At 43.0% G+C, this 14,217-nt stretch overlaps 1 protein-coding gene and 1 non-coding gene across 8 annotated transcripts in view; one reads left to right on the forward strand and one right to left on the reverse strand.

Annotated features, from left to right (window-relative positions):
• Positions 1 to 14,217, reverse strand: part of FNBP1 (formin binding protein 1) — a 140,297-nt gene that overhangs the window by 36,603 nt on the left and 89,477 nt on the right. The window lies entirely within an intron of this gene.
• Positions 2,198 to 2,282, forward strand: TRNAR-CCG. Its single transcript has one exon. It is a non-coding gene; the product is annotated as a tRNA-Arg (tRNA).

The following is a 14,217-nucleotide window of genomic DNA, read 5'->3' on the forward strand; positions in this document are numbered from 1 at the left end:
TCACGACCTGAGCCGAAGTCCGATGCCCAACTGACTGAGCCACCCAGGCGCCCCTTTGTTTCTCTTTTCTAATTCACGTTTTGGTCAATCACACACTTGCAAGAAAGGGGCAATCGCTGATGAATTGCAGAATCGATACAATAATAGTTATTATTTTAAATATTATATATAATATAATAATAATAATGATTATTATTATTTTAAAGCTCAAACAAGAACGTCTGTAAACTGGGAAATCATCCACAAGCACCGCCGATTGTTACGCTGCTGATCCCACCTTGGCTTCATCTAGCACTTTCGAGATGTCTTAAGCAATATGACCTCATGAATCTCTAACGCAGCCTGAGGTTCGCGCGGGGCAAACACTCCCCCCCCCCACCCCCCACCCCCACCCCCCCTGCAGACAAAGAGGTGGCTTGGCCTGCAGGTGACACGACCACTGCTACTCGGGGCCAAAAACACACCAGGAAGAGGGCCCTGTTCCAGCAAAACCCAGGGAACTTTCCCGTTTGCTTTGCATTTTGCTTTGTGTTACTAAACCCCACAGTTTTCAAAAAGGACGAAAGAGAACACGGACACGTTCAACTGCAAAAGCGACGCCCCGCTTTCGGTCTGACGGCTGGCACCGCCCACTATCAGACTTGTGGCCTCGCGCTGTCCTTTATGGCTTCCTGCCTCTGTGACTCGAAGGCTCCACCTGAGTTTTCACTTCCTTGACACATTTCACTCATCTGCGCGTTGGTGAAAGCCCAAGGTGCTCATTCAGAGCTTGCTTCCTCTATTTTCTTCTCAAACGAAGGTTAACAGGATGAGTCTTTCCAAACCGATTTCCCTACTACCTGGGGCTTTGCAGTTTCTCAGGGCTTTGAGGGATCTCAACACCATTTCCTCCACGTCTCGTGTTCCCTTGGTTACTTCGACCGCCACGTTCTTCCTCTTTGTCGGCACCCTGTTAACTCCCTTCCTGACCATACGCTCTGGCGTCTGCTTCTGCGTCCACTAGTAAATATTTGAAGCTGGTCCCCCAAATGTGAAGATCCTGGCCACCCTCAAAAATCCCTTCCAATAGACACTAGCCCTCCTCTGTGTAGATAATAGCTCTCCCACCTACGCGCGTGCCATCTGTCCCCCTAACGCTTCTGACACAAAAATCCTTTTAACTCTTTCAGTTACTTAAGGGTTTTTTATCATTTATCATCTTGTTGTGAATGCGAAAAAAAAAAAAAAAAAAAAGAACCGAGGAAATTCCCAGGTAGACCTCAAACTTCTAAAAAATTCTCTATTTCATTTACATACTTCTCTCAAAAATTCAGGGGCGCCTGGGTGGCCCAGTCGGTGAAGCGTCCGACTTCAGCTCGGGTCACGATCTCGCGGTCCGTGAGTTCGAGCCCCGCGTCGGGCTCTGGGCCGATGGCCCGGAGCCTGGAGCCTGCTTCCGATTCTGTGTCTCCCTCTCTCTCTGCCCCTCCCCCATTCATGCTGTGTCTCTCTCTGTCTCAAAAACAAATAAAAAAAAAAAAAAAGTTAAAAAAAAGTTAAAAAAAATTAAAAAAAAAAAAATTCAAGGCAGGGGCACGGGGTGGTGTTTCCTCCCCTCCTTTGTAAACAAGATGGAGTCCCCTTTATTTTGGAGAAATTATTCTACCTTGGTGAATTTTTATTTATTTATTTTCAATGTTTATTTATTTTGAGAGAGGGAGGGATAGAGAGCGAGCAGGGGAGGGGCAGAGAGTGAAAGGGGGAGAGAGAATCCCAAGCAGGCCCCACACTGTCAGCACGGGGCCCGTTGCCGCGCTTGAACCCATGAACCAGGAGATCATGACCTGAGCTGAAACCAAGAGTCGTATGCTCAACCGACTGAGCCACCCAGGCGCCCCTGGTGAATTTTTAAAATAGCTTAAGTTCTGAAACAGAGAGCAGAACGTCATCCTTAGGCACGTGTAAGTATGTACGTACACACATGTGCACACACACACACACACACACACACACACACACAGAATCGAGCTTCCGGACGATAAACCCATTCTTCTCAATCCCAGCAACCAGCTGCTTGGAATTAATTCCCACTTTGGAATCCCGGGCCCGGGCACGTGCCATCGTTCCGACCAAGTTGTACTATGGAAAATCCATTTTTGATAGGTTTATTTTGTTGGGTTTATTTTGCAATGGAACTTAAGAGTCTCTCTCTAGGGGCGCCTGGGTGGCTCAGTCGGTTAAGCGTCCGACTCCGGCTCGGGTCATGATCTCACGGTTCGCGGGTTCGAGCCCCGCGTCGGGCTCTGTGCTGACAGCTCAGATCCCGGAGCCTGTTTCGGATTCTGTGTCTCCCTCTCTCCCTGCCCTCCCCCACTCATGCTCTGTCTCAAAAATAAATAAACATTAAAAAAAATTTTTTTAAAAAAAGCATCTCTCTCTAAAACTAGAGTCGGGTCAGTTACTCACGATTATAAATACATTAAAAAAAAATATGTTTAAACGTGCTTTCAAACACTTATTTGGAGTAACCGGTTACGTAGCTAGAAATTTTAAGAGGGTATCTCCCAGTCTGAGGCTAAATGAAGATCAGAAGCGTCCTTATTTCTATCTCTGTGTAAGTCAGTCTAAAAATAGCGACTATTATCTTAAAGAGATACTTCCTTCCCAAACCAGACCATACGCTGTATCTTGCAATTCAATTAAAGTTCTCGTTCTAAGAATACAAGACAGTGCATCTTATAGCGACATGACCGTAGGGCAGAAGTTCAGAGGATTTTTTTTTTTATGAGTCGGTCACAGAATTTAGAGAAAATATTCTAAAAAAGTCCAGCATGACCACAAGTGCCTGAGGCTGTAAATCGCAGACATCTTTGAATAAGGGTCTGGACCACTTTCACTGTCAATCAGAAAGGCTGAATTGAAACTTGAGAATTTCCTTGACCAACCCTCGGGAATCTCCCCAAATGAATCCGCACAGGCCTGCGTGTGTATGCTTAAGCATGACTTCACAGCTCGGTGGTTTCTCGACACAGCCCCTTCTACTGTCCTATGGAAACACGGCTGGATTGCCTAAAAGGTCAGAGGTGGAGTTTCTAAATAAAGAAGACAATATTTTAGAAACTGAACTGCCATCCGATGCTTCGAAATCCTAATGGGTTTAGAGATAAAAATACCGTAATCCATTTAGTTAAATTTAGACGATTCGCGCTGGCCAAAATGTGCAGCCATTTGCTGTTCAATGCAGTGTTATTCTCTCCCTTGATATTTCAGATATTAAGGGACAGAACAACACTGCTGGCTGAGTCCCCGTTGTCACGAGCAGAGAATACAGGGTGTATTAAGAAACTCGTTCGCTTTCACGTGGGGAACGTGGCTGATCTGCTTAACAAACGATACCCTCTCGTCTTTTACCAGCTGCTCGTGGCTTCTGACCTTTTCACAGAAATGGGCAAATCCGCACTCGTTCCATTTAGATATCTATTGTTAATAAGCAGAGAGACTGATTCCTTTTTTGAGCAACAGTTAAATGACCTCAGACCTCCCAGATCGACAGGCAGTGCTGCTCCTTAAGTGAGAAACCATTTACTGCAGCGGTGCTCAGAGGTTTGGGGAAGCCGTCTTCTCCTTTGTTAAAAGCATGTAATAGAATAAATTTGAAAGGCCCATCCTTTCCTAACCCCAAATCTGGGAACGGCAAAGAGGAATATTTGGCATTTACCACTGGGAGCTCAAACGACAGTTAAGTGTTCTCCAGAGCACCTGCGCTTGTGATGTTTATTGCATTATTTTATTCATTTATTTATTCTTAGGGATTTTTTTCGTTTTAATGTTTTTTATTTATCTTGAGAGAGAGAAGGAGCATGAGTCGGGGAGGGGCAGGGAGAGACGACGGAGAGAGAGGATCCCCAGCGGGGCTCGATTTCACACGAGATCGTGACCTGAGCCGAAATCAAAACTTGGGACGCTGGGGGCGCCTGGATGGCTCAGTCGGTCGGGCCACCGACTCTTGGTTTTGGCTCAGGTCATGATCTCGCTGTTCGTGAGTTTGAGCCCCACGTCGGGCTCCACGCTGGCAGTGCGGAGCCCGCTTGGGATCTCTCTCTCCCTCTGTCTCTCTGCCCATCCCTGCTCACTCTCTGTCTCTCTCGAAATAAATAAAACTTAAAAAAAAAAAAAGTCAGACGCATAACCGACTGAGCCACCCAGGTGCCCCAGTGTTTTCTTTCTTTCTTTTTTAGTGTTTTTTAAATTTATTTTTGAGACAGAGAGAGACAGAGCATGAGCAGGGGAGGGGCAGAGAGAGAGGGAGACACAGAATCCGAAGCAGGCTCTGAGCCATCAGCACAGAGCCCGACGCGGGGCTCGAACCCACGGGCCGTGAGATCATGACCCGAGCCGGAGTCGGACGCTCAGCCGACTGAGCCACCCAGGCGCCCCTCCAATGTTTCATTTCATTAACATAAAAAGAAGCCAAACGTATTTTAGGCTGGACGGAAAAGAGGACTAAATCGAGATGTTATATTCGGAATCACCATTTGGTATCACTGCCAGGCTACCCACCATTATTATCCAGTAGCTGGCGACCCGAGGTAGCTCCGCTGTTGGGGGCAAGACGGGCCGGACCACTACCACCAGGATCGAGCCAGATGGCTGGATGGCCTGGGCTGAAGCCACAGCATGGATCCAGTGGGGCTCCTGGCTGCAAATTCACCCATCTTCAAACTACCTCAGCCGCTGACTTAATATCACAGATAAAACTGGGGTGCCAGGCTGGCTCAGTTGGTGGCGCGTGCGACTCTTGATCTCAGAGTGGTGAGTTCGAGTCCCACCGTAGGCATAGAGATTACTCAAAAAAAAAAAAAAAAATCCTAAAAAAATATACTGTGGATCAAGTGACAACCTACACATTTAAAGACCTGGGTTCTCTGGCCTCTGTCCATCCTTTTTCACCTGATTACAAAAATTTGCTTGCCGCAAATGATTCCGATTTACAGAACTCCGTGGTTTAGAAGTAAAGGTCCCTGCACGTTCAAACCCTCGGACAATCGCTGGAAACATGACAACCTGGAATCCTTCATTTGTGAACTGTGCTAACTACTGAGAGGAGGTAAGACAGCCTGGGGCAAGTCACTGGAAAGTTCCAGAAGCACAGCTGCAGTGCTTCTAAATGACACCAGCACATTACAACGGCCCCCAGTCGACAGCTGGCAAAGCTGTTCACCATATTCTCAGAGTGGCAAAGAGCCCTAAGCACGAGACACGCTGCCTTTGGACCCCCGGCTGGGTTCATGAGAAGGACACACACCGTGGCAGCAAACGAGGGAGGAAGAGGCCACTGAATACTCTGACCTATTTTCTGGGTATTTTCGAGATGCATAAAAACAGCAACCAGTCGAGAATCCCTGAAAACTTTCACTGTTACACTGGATGTCTCTAGGATTTGTCTGTGATTAGGAGGCGAACTCATGTTCCCTAGTCCTTGACTTAGCAATTCTACTTCTGGGAAGTCATCCTAATGAAATTCTTTTATTCATTCATTCATTCATTCATTAAGTTATCTCCATACCCAATGTGGGGCTCAAACTCATGACCTTGACTAAGGTCAAGGGTCGCAGGCTACACTGGCTGAGACAGCCAAGAGTCCACTGCCCTGCCAATGAAATCACTTTAAATGTCCACAAGTGATATTCATCACAGTATTATTTATACTAGACGATAATTTGAAACAAATGCTCAGTAATGTGATTGGTTAAATATATGTCATATCCTTGATGGACTAAAGTGTAGCCTGCTTAAAAAAAAAAAGTAAGAGCACTTAATGATTTGGAAAAGTGAAAGCTGTATGTGATCTAAAAAAATGTTAAGGTTTCCAAACAGCATTTACAGCATACTTTGGTGATTGTAAAAATAAAACATTAATAATTAATAGCGATCACTTCTGAAAAGAGTGATTAAGAAATATTTTATTTTGCCGAAAAGATTAAAGAAACAAATTCTAATGGTGAATTCCAGAAACTTAAAGATGGAAGAGGTATGGCTTGCCTTTGAGAGAAAGAAAGAAGAAAGAAAGAAAAAGAAAGAAAGAAAGAAAGAAAGAAAGAAAGAAAGAAAGAAAGAAAAGAAAGAAAGAAAGAAAGAAAGAAAGAAAGAAAGAAAGAAAGAAAGAAAAAGAAAGAAAGAAAGAAAGAAAGAAAGAAAGAAAGAAAGAAAGAAAGAAAAAGAAAGAGGAAAGGAAAGGAAAGCAAAGGAAAGGAAAGCAAAGCAAAGCAAAGCAAAGCAAAGCAAAGCAAAGCAAAGCAAAGCTCTAAAAAGATAATGTAGTAGGAAGGATACCAACAAAGGAAGAGATGAAAATTTTCTCTGTCTGGAACAGTGTATGATAAATGGCATTGGTTAAATTTCCCAGCAAACTGTTGCATCTAGAATACATTTTCAAGTTCAAGACTAAGAATGCATTTAAAAATTCCTATTCAGACAGAGTGCTGGGAGTTTTTGTTGGAGACTTCCAGGCCGGGGACTTGCCAAAACAATGAGTCTGTCTTTGATAAATTATAAAGGCAGCTAAAATACAAAACAGAGAAAAACTTCAAAATAAGTTAACCAAAGAAATATGCTTGAAATATTTCAGCAATTTCCTGATTCTTTTTTAACAGTCTTACAACTTCTAGCCCCAGTGTATTGTAAGTTACTTTGGTCCATAGTCACTGAAATAGAAGGAGAGAACACAGAAAAGATAGCAAATGAGACCAGCATCTCAATCCCACATGGGCCATTCAGTTGCTAAACAGTTTTAAGAAAAGGCCTTCTGTTCCCCTCTACCCTGGTTGCCTTATTTGAAAAGTAGAATTGGAAATATCTATTTACCAAAGGTGAGTGACCGTTTCTGCTGAAAGGGAAGCCAATGCTGATAGCGTTCATCTTGATGTTGGCACAGGCCCAAGGTAGGCTAGTGAAACATTCGGCATGAGCCCAGAGATCTTGTTAAAATATAAATCATGGTCTCCAAGACTCGACCCCCTTCTCTTCCCTTGTTTCTAAGGCATTGTTGGCAAGAAACTTGCGTTTTCAGCTGTGGCAGGGTGGAAACGGACTACCTCTTTCTCTTCTCTCTCTCCCCTTAATAAATAATCTCACCCCAGAATATGACACTCACAAGGTCTCACATGAGTACAGCTGAAGATGACAGCCCGGATTCTAGAAAGTTAATGCCCAAATGACCTTTCTTTATGGCTGTGGGGTTCCTGTGAAGAACAAAAATACTAAAAGCCCTTTTAATGCAGCTCTAGAAAAGATCGGTTCCTCAGAAGAGGACAAAAATTAGTCACGTTACATACCCCAGGGAAAGAATTAAATACATGCATCCTGTTCTGAAGAAATCTGATGTATTTGGCGGTAGGTTAGCAGCTGTTCGTCCTTAGTACCCGAGTGACCATAGACGTCTAACCAGTAAGGTTTAATACTAAAAAGTTGTCATGTGGTATTCAGCATATACGCTCAATTCGTTCAAGAAGTAAGACCACAGGTTTGTTTTTTATTTTAATCTCAGTGTTCATTCTTTCTGCTTTTCTTTAAGTTGGGTGACACCTAACAAAACTTCTCTAGTGACAGAGAAGACAGCTAGGAAGTTTGTTAAGGTCTTTGGCTATGGGGTGGAGTGGAGGAAGTGTGTCCTCTGAGAAACAAAATCTTAAACTTGTATATATTATACAGATAGTACAAGAACTCCCGACCCAAGTAATTAACATAAAAATTGGTCCCAGGTTGTCTGAAAGAAACCGATATAAAACCTTGCTGGGTTTCACCTAATCCTGCCTTTATGGGATTCTCAGAAAAAAACCATCCCCATTGAAGACATGTTCATATAAAAAAGACCATAATAATCACAAATGCACAAGGAAATAAACCACCATGAGAGATGATACAATAGAGAGAAAAATTATCAGCATAAGAACTTGAGGTAAAAGAACAATTTGGAAGAAAATATAAAACAGGAATATTTAAAGTAAAGAAATAAAAAAAGCAATAGAACTCAGAAGAAAATAGTAAGACATTATAAAAATGAAGCATATATGAAAAAGAACCAAATAGAACTTCTGGAAATAAAAAATACGGTCACTGAAATTTGAAAACTTAACAGATGAGTTAAATAATAGAATAACTGAAGAGAATTCATGAAGTAGCTGAGAAAGTTACACAAAATGTAATATACGGAGATAAAGAAAGGGAAGGAATGGAAACGAAGTTAGAAGGCATGGGGAATAGGATGAGGAGTTTCACACACATCAACGAGGAGACCCAGAACCAACAATTTGAGAGAATGAAACCCAGGCAACATTTGAAGAGTTAGTACCTGAAAGCTTTTCCTACATCGACAAAAGGAACAAACCCCCAATTGAACCCCAAGCAGAAAAATTAGAAATAGAAAGTATGTACTCTGAAATATCATAGCGATGCTACAGAACTCCAAAGGCAAAGATACAGTCTTAACAACTAGGGAAGGAAAGTCAAATATCTACAAAGGAATGCAATTAAGTAGACAGCCAATTTCCCAAGAGGAATGATCAAAGATAAAACACACTGGGATGATATTTTCAAAATGTTTAGAGAAAATAATTGTCAGCTGAGAATTCTATACCTAGCTAAACTATCATGGTAGAATGAGGGCAAAATAAAGACTTCAGACAAATAAAGAAGCAAGTACTGCTCACAAACCCTCAAGGAAGAAAAGTAGAACAACCTATCATCCAGGAAGGAGGAAGTTTAACCCAGAAAGGAATAATATGCAAGAAGTAACAATACTGGGCCTGCCTGGTAATGTGTCTACAGCGGTGAGGATGGACGGTGAACGTCCAGGTGTCTGTGCCTCCTGGTCCAGTACGATCCCCGCCTCTCCTCCTTGGCTCCCTGATACTGAGGCCTCATGTCAATTGCTATTAGCCACCTTACCCCAACTCACTATTACCTGCCAGTTCTGTAGGTGAGAGCGGTGGTTAACAGTAAAGAGCTCATTCAACATAATCCAATAGTAAAGTCATAGGGTCCACAGACAAGAACTGAATTTGAGGCATGGACACGTACTTCGGTCTTGGCTGTACCATATCCAGCAGGGCCACTTGCAGCTAATGATAATTCAACATCTTACAGCCTTACCCTGTTTATCCAGAAAGGGACAAAAGAATTCTAGAGAGGATCAAAACCCTTTTAGAAAATATAAAGCACTTTTCCAGCGTGAGCTTTTTGAGAAGTAGGTTCGATAGCATTTCATCGGGGTCACCTTCATTCTGCCATTTGGCTTTTAACATTCTTCATCATCTGTTCTCATGCCACCCCTCCAGGAGACCCTACTCAGTTCCCTGCCCCACCAGGCAGGCCAACCTGAGCAGCATGTTCCCTCAGAGCCCTGGATGCGGCACTTTCCACTCTGTTGACCTCTGCCTGCTTCATCTTTTCAATTTCTACACATCCTTCATGTTCAGGCCCCAATTCCAGCCTCAGGCCTATCTCAACAACCTGTCATCTGCACAGAGCTTTCACAGATGCAGAATCCTAGTCTCTGAACTCCTCGTATTTGCTGCTCACAGGACCCGGTGATTTTCCACACGAGGTCTCTCATAAACCATGTTTTAAATGCTTTTATTTATGAAAGACACAGAGAGACAGAGTGTGAGTAAGGGAGAGGCAGAGAGAAGGAGGGAGACACAGAATCTGAAGCAGGCTCCGGGCTCTGAGCTGTCAGCAGAGCCTGACACGGGGCTCGAACTCACGAACTGTGAGATCGTGACCTGAGCCAAAGTCGCAGGCTTAACCGACTGAGCCACCCAGGTACCCCTCTCATAAACCATTTTTTTAAACTGCTATTGTTCTCATTATCTTCACCAGGCAGTTTGGCATGTAACCTACGATACTCTATCTTCTTCTCCAACTGACTCGAGTTTTCCTCAACTCTCCATTTCATCGTTATCGGATAACCAAAGCCCTCACGAAAGGCACCCTATTGTAATCCTCTTGATGCGGTATTTGTTCAATAAGTGTTCTTACAGAATGCCTAGATGCCTAGAATGTTCTAAATATACTCAAGTGATTCACAGTAGGTCGAAGGAGTAAGACCAGAGGAGGAAGGAGCCAGAAGTAACCAAAAGAGAGGGACACAAACAGACAAAATACAGATGATGACAACAGTGTCGACCACTTAACCGTGGTCCAAAAGCAGGCCTCTCCTTTATGCAGATCACATACCGCTGAAACCTCACAAAAAGCCCTTGAGGTGCGCAATGCTATCCTTATTTCACAGAACAGGAAACACACTCAGACAGGAAGCAGACCGTCTTGTGCCATACCATTAATGAGTGGTAGAAACAAGGTCCAAAGATTAAGAACAAGCTCTTGCCCCAGCTATCCCCTCACTCTCAGTGAAAATGAAAATATTTCCTTAGATGAGTTGCCATATGGAAGCCTAAGTGAGTATCATTTTTATGTATTTAATCCATTTTTGTATAGGCATATTCATATGTTCATAAAATATGAATATATTCATATTTTTTTAAATATTTTTATTTTTTACTTTTGAGACAGAGAGAGACAGAGCATGAGCAGGGGAGGGGCAGAGAGAGAGGGAGACACAGAATTCAAAGCAGGCTCCAGGCTCTGAGCCATCAGCACAGAGCCCGACGCGGGGCTCGAGCTCACAGACCGTGAGATCATGACCTGAGCCGAAGTCGGACGCTTAACCGACTGAGCCACCCAGCCGCCCCAATATTCATATTATTTCTATTCAATTCATCTTAATCTTCAGGTCTGGGGCATGGGGATGACCTATTTATTATCTTACTGGGCTCTATTGCTATTTTGCAGATCATTTTGCAAACGTGGAGGTTGGTCAATGGTTATGCTTTCAGGAACATTAAAACAAGCCTAAGACAGAGTCTCATGTCAAAATGAAAAAATGCATACTGGAAATATTTCACTGAAGAGGCTTTCGGAAGTATTTCATCTCTATGTAAATTCACTTTTGGTATCACCTCCACTCCCACCCTTCCTGATACTCTTGAGATTTTGACATTTTGACTTCCTTGGGGTTTTTCGGATGTTTATTTAACCAAACTCCATTGTTTAGCGTAAAAACCACTTACGCCAAAAACAAATAAGTGAAAATTAAGACTCACAATATAGAGACAGTAGCAACTGCTAGCAAATGAACTAAAAGTTGGAGCTGGGAAACCCAATTTGGCAATAAATTTCATATTTAAAAAAATAATAAATAAAAAAAATAAAAGTTGGAGCGGAATGCAGTTTAAAGAGCACTTCTGTAAAACATTTTTTTTTTTCAACGTTTTTTTATTTTATTTTTGAGACAGAGAGAGACAAAGCATGAACGGGGGAGGGGCAGAGAGAGAGGGAGACACAGAATCGGAAACAGGCTCCAGGCTCCGAGCCATCAGCCCAGAGCCTGACGCGGGGCTCGAACTCACGGACCGCGAGATCGTGACCTGGCTGAAGTCGGACGCTTAACCGACTGCGCCACCCAGGCGCCCCACTTCTGTAAAACATTTAACCGTAGTAAATAATTGCATGTTTCAACATTCCTATCACAAATTCATTAAAAGTTTTTTAAATTTTTTTTTTAATGTTTATGTATTTTTGAGATAGAGACAGAGCACGATTGGGGGAGGGGCAGAGAGAGAGGGAGACACAGAATCCGAAGCAGGCTCCGGGCTCTGCACCGTCAGCACAGAGCCCGATGTGGGGCTCGAACCCACGAGCCGCGAGATCATGACCTGAGCTGAAGTCGGACGCTTAACCAACTCAGCCAGCCAGGCACCCCCACAAATTCATTTTTAATGGTAAAACTAACACTGAGTGTCACAACCTTTAAAAAAAACCCACAAAACTCATCTAACTAATATTCGCTTACGACATAGATCAAAGTTATGCCCTGTTTCCAGACATAAATACATTTACTCCACATCTAATAATTGGAGAACATTTCCATTAAATTCCATTTCCCATGTTAAGTGTCAAAAGAGGAAAACATATCCATTATCACCCAGGACAAATACTAAGAATCAAAACAACCGAAACCATTCAGAATGTTCACTTAATACGGGCACCCCGAGAGACAACGTATACGCAGAATATAAACTCTACAGATAGATACGTAAACAAAACAATAACAAAAGCGTTCCCTCTCGAATCTTTGATTTGAACACTGGTCCATTTATAAAGGAACAGAGCAACAATACCCATTTTCGAAAGTCTCTTTTTAACCGTACACATTTTTTTCCCTCGTTGTAAATAAAGAAGCATTTCCAACCAAAGGATTGAGCTGCCGTTGCAAAATGTATTTCCTGCATTCATACTAACCACTTCCTCTTTCAAAAAAAAATTTTTTTTGTTGTTTTCTAAGCTGTTACAGTGAACAGTTCCTTCAGATAACCAGTCAGACATTTTATATGAAACAAATTTGGGAGAAGCACTAAAGATATTACCATGTTCCATAAAGATGTCAAACCTCAGCGTTAGAGCGAGGGCAGCGAAAACATTTGACAAGTACAACTCCTTATACGTCCAGTGGCTAAAGCAGTCATCTTGCAAGAGACTGTTTCCCCAAATGGTAAAAAAATTTAACACTGCTACTCGGCTGGCTTCAGTTAGAGAAGAAGTGAGCCTACCGTGCCTGTGCGTTTCGGAGTCCTCAACTGAAGAAAATTCCCAACTGCCCAACTCCTTTTCTTTTATTGAGATAATTACCACACTGAAAATCATTCAAAGCAGATCCTTTCCTTCTTGCGTAAAGTTAGCACAGATTCTTTACTATAGTTTTATTTTGCTCTCCAAAACATCCGATTAGGTAACACAGGACACATTAAAAAAAAAGAGCGCGTGTATATTTTATCATAAACTAGAAATGTGAAGTTTTATCACATACTTCTCGAATTTTTTTTTTTTTTTGAATGTTTATTTTTGAGAGAGAGAGAGGAGACAGAGTGCGCACCGGGGAGGGAGAGGGAAAGACAGAGAGACACACACAGAATCTGAAGCAGGCTCCAGGCTCGGAGTTGTCAGCACAGAGCCCGACGCGGGGCTCGAACTCACGAACTGACAGATCATGACCTGAGCCGAAGTCGGACGCTTAACCGACTGAGCCACCCAGGCGACTCTATCACCTCCTTCTTAAAATTCTACTATCATTCATAAATGGCTCAGAAGTTCCTATTCTGCTTCACGCTAGGGACCTCCCTATAGAATCTAAAAGCTACGAATGTTCAAAGCCAAATACTTTTAGAAGCTGTAATGACTACACATAAACAGAATGCTAACTCCCTGAGTAACTGACACGCTCTTCTAAGCGCTGCTCGTCAGCATCTGGATGTAATTTAACTTTTAAAACGTTTCCTCGAGTCAGGTTCTATAACAACACTCATGAGCAAGCCCAGTAATGAAGCCTCCTGCATTGTCTAGAGAATTCTTCTGGTTAATCAAGACTCAGAATTGCAATGAACTTGAATAAAGAAGCCCCATTAACAGTTTCAGGGCACACAACTGCCCGTAAAAATGCAGACTCTGGCAGCAAAAAGAATCATCCGAGATAAATGAAACTACAGCTGTAAGAAAGGGAGAAATTGACACCAGCGTTTAAAAACATAACTTGAAATTCACTAACAATTCGTAACCACTAACTGTGCAGTTTTTTGTTAAACAATATCCTATTTTGCATTTAGAAATTATGTAAGCGCCAACAGTCACAAGGCAAGGGCGAATTAGAGAAAGGGAATTATTCATTGCCTGACATGGATGAACTCCGTGTAATGCATGCATTTAGAAAACACTGTTCTCTCTGTTCCGAAATATTAGTTCACATTCCATTCATTTTGATAACCTTTTCCTTTTTCCTCCTAACACCACACTGACCATGGGCAGCTCCATCAGAAGGCAGAGATTAGGCACTGCTCCTCGCCCAACTTGGTCCAGTATGTCGTTCTTCCAAAGCAGACCGACAGACAAAACCTGACTATAAAGCCTTTGTCACCAAAATGCCACTGAAGAGCCCCCGTTAGAGGGCAAACGGGAAAATTCACAATACGGAGAGCTGAATACCAGGAGGAAAGTGAAAGCCAAGCTCCTTAAAGTCAAGGATTGTGTGCTGGCGTGTGGGTGTCTCGGGGTGCCGCCCCCACACCTCCCCAGCACGCAGTCGGTGGGTCGTGGGTGAAGGAACGAACGGGCGCATCATTCCGAAGG

This window comes from Panthera tigris, chromosome D4, assembly GCF_018350195.1.
Source record: "Panthera tigris isolate Pti1 chromosome D4, P.tigris_Pti1_mat1.1, whole genome shotgun sequence".
Classification (NCBI taxonomy): domain Eukaryota; kingdom Metazoa; phylum Chordata; class Mammalia; order Carnivora; family Felidae; genus Panthera; species Panthera tigris.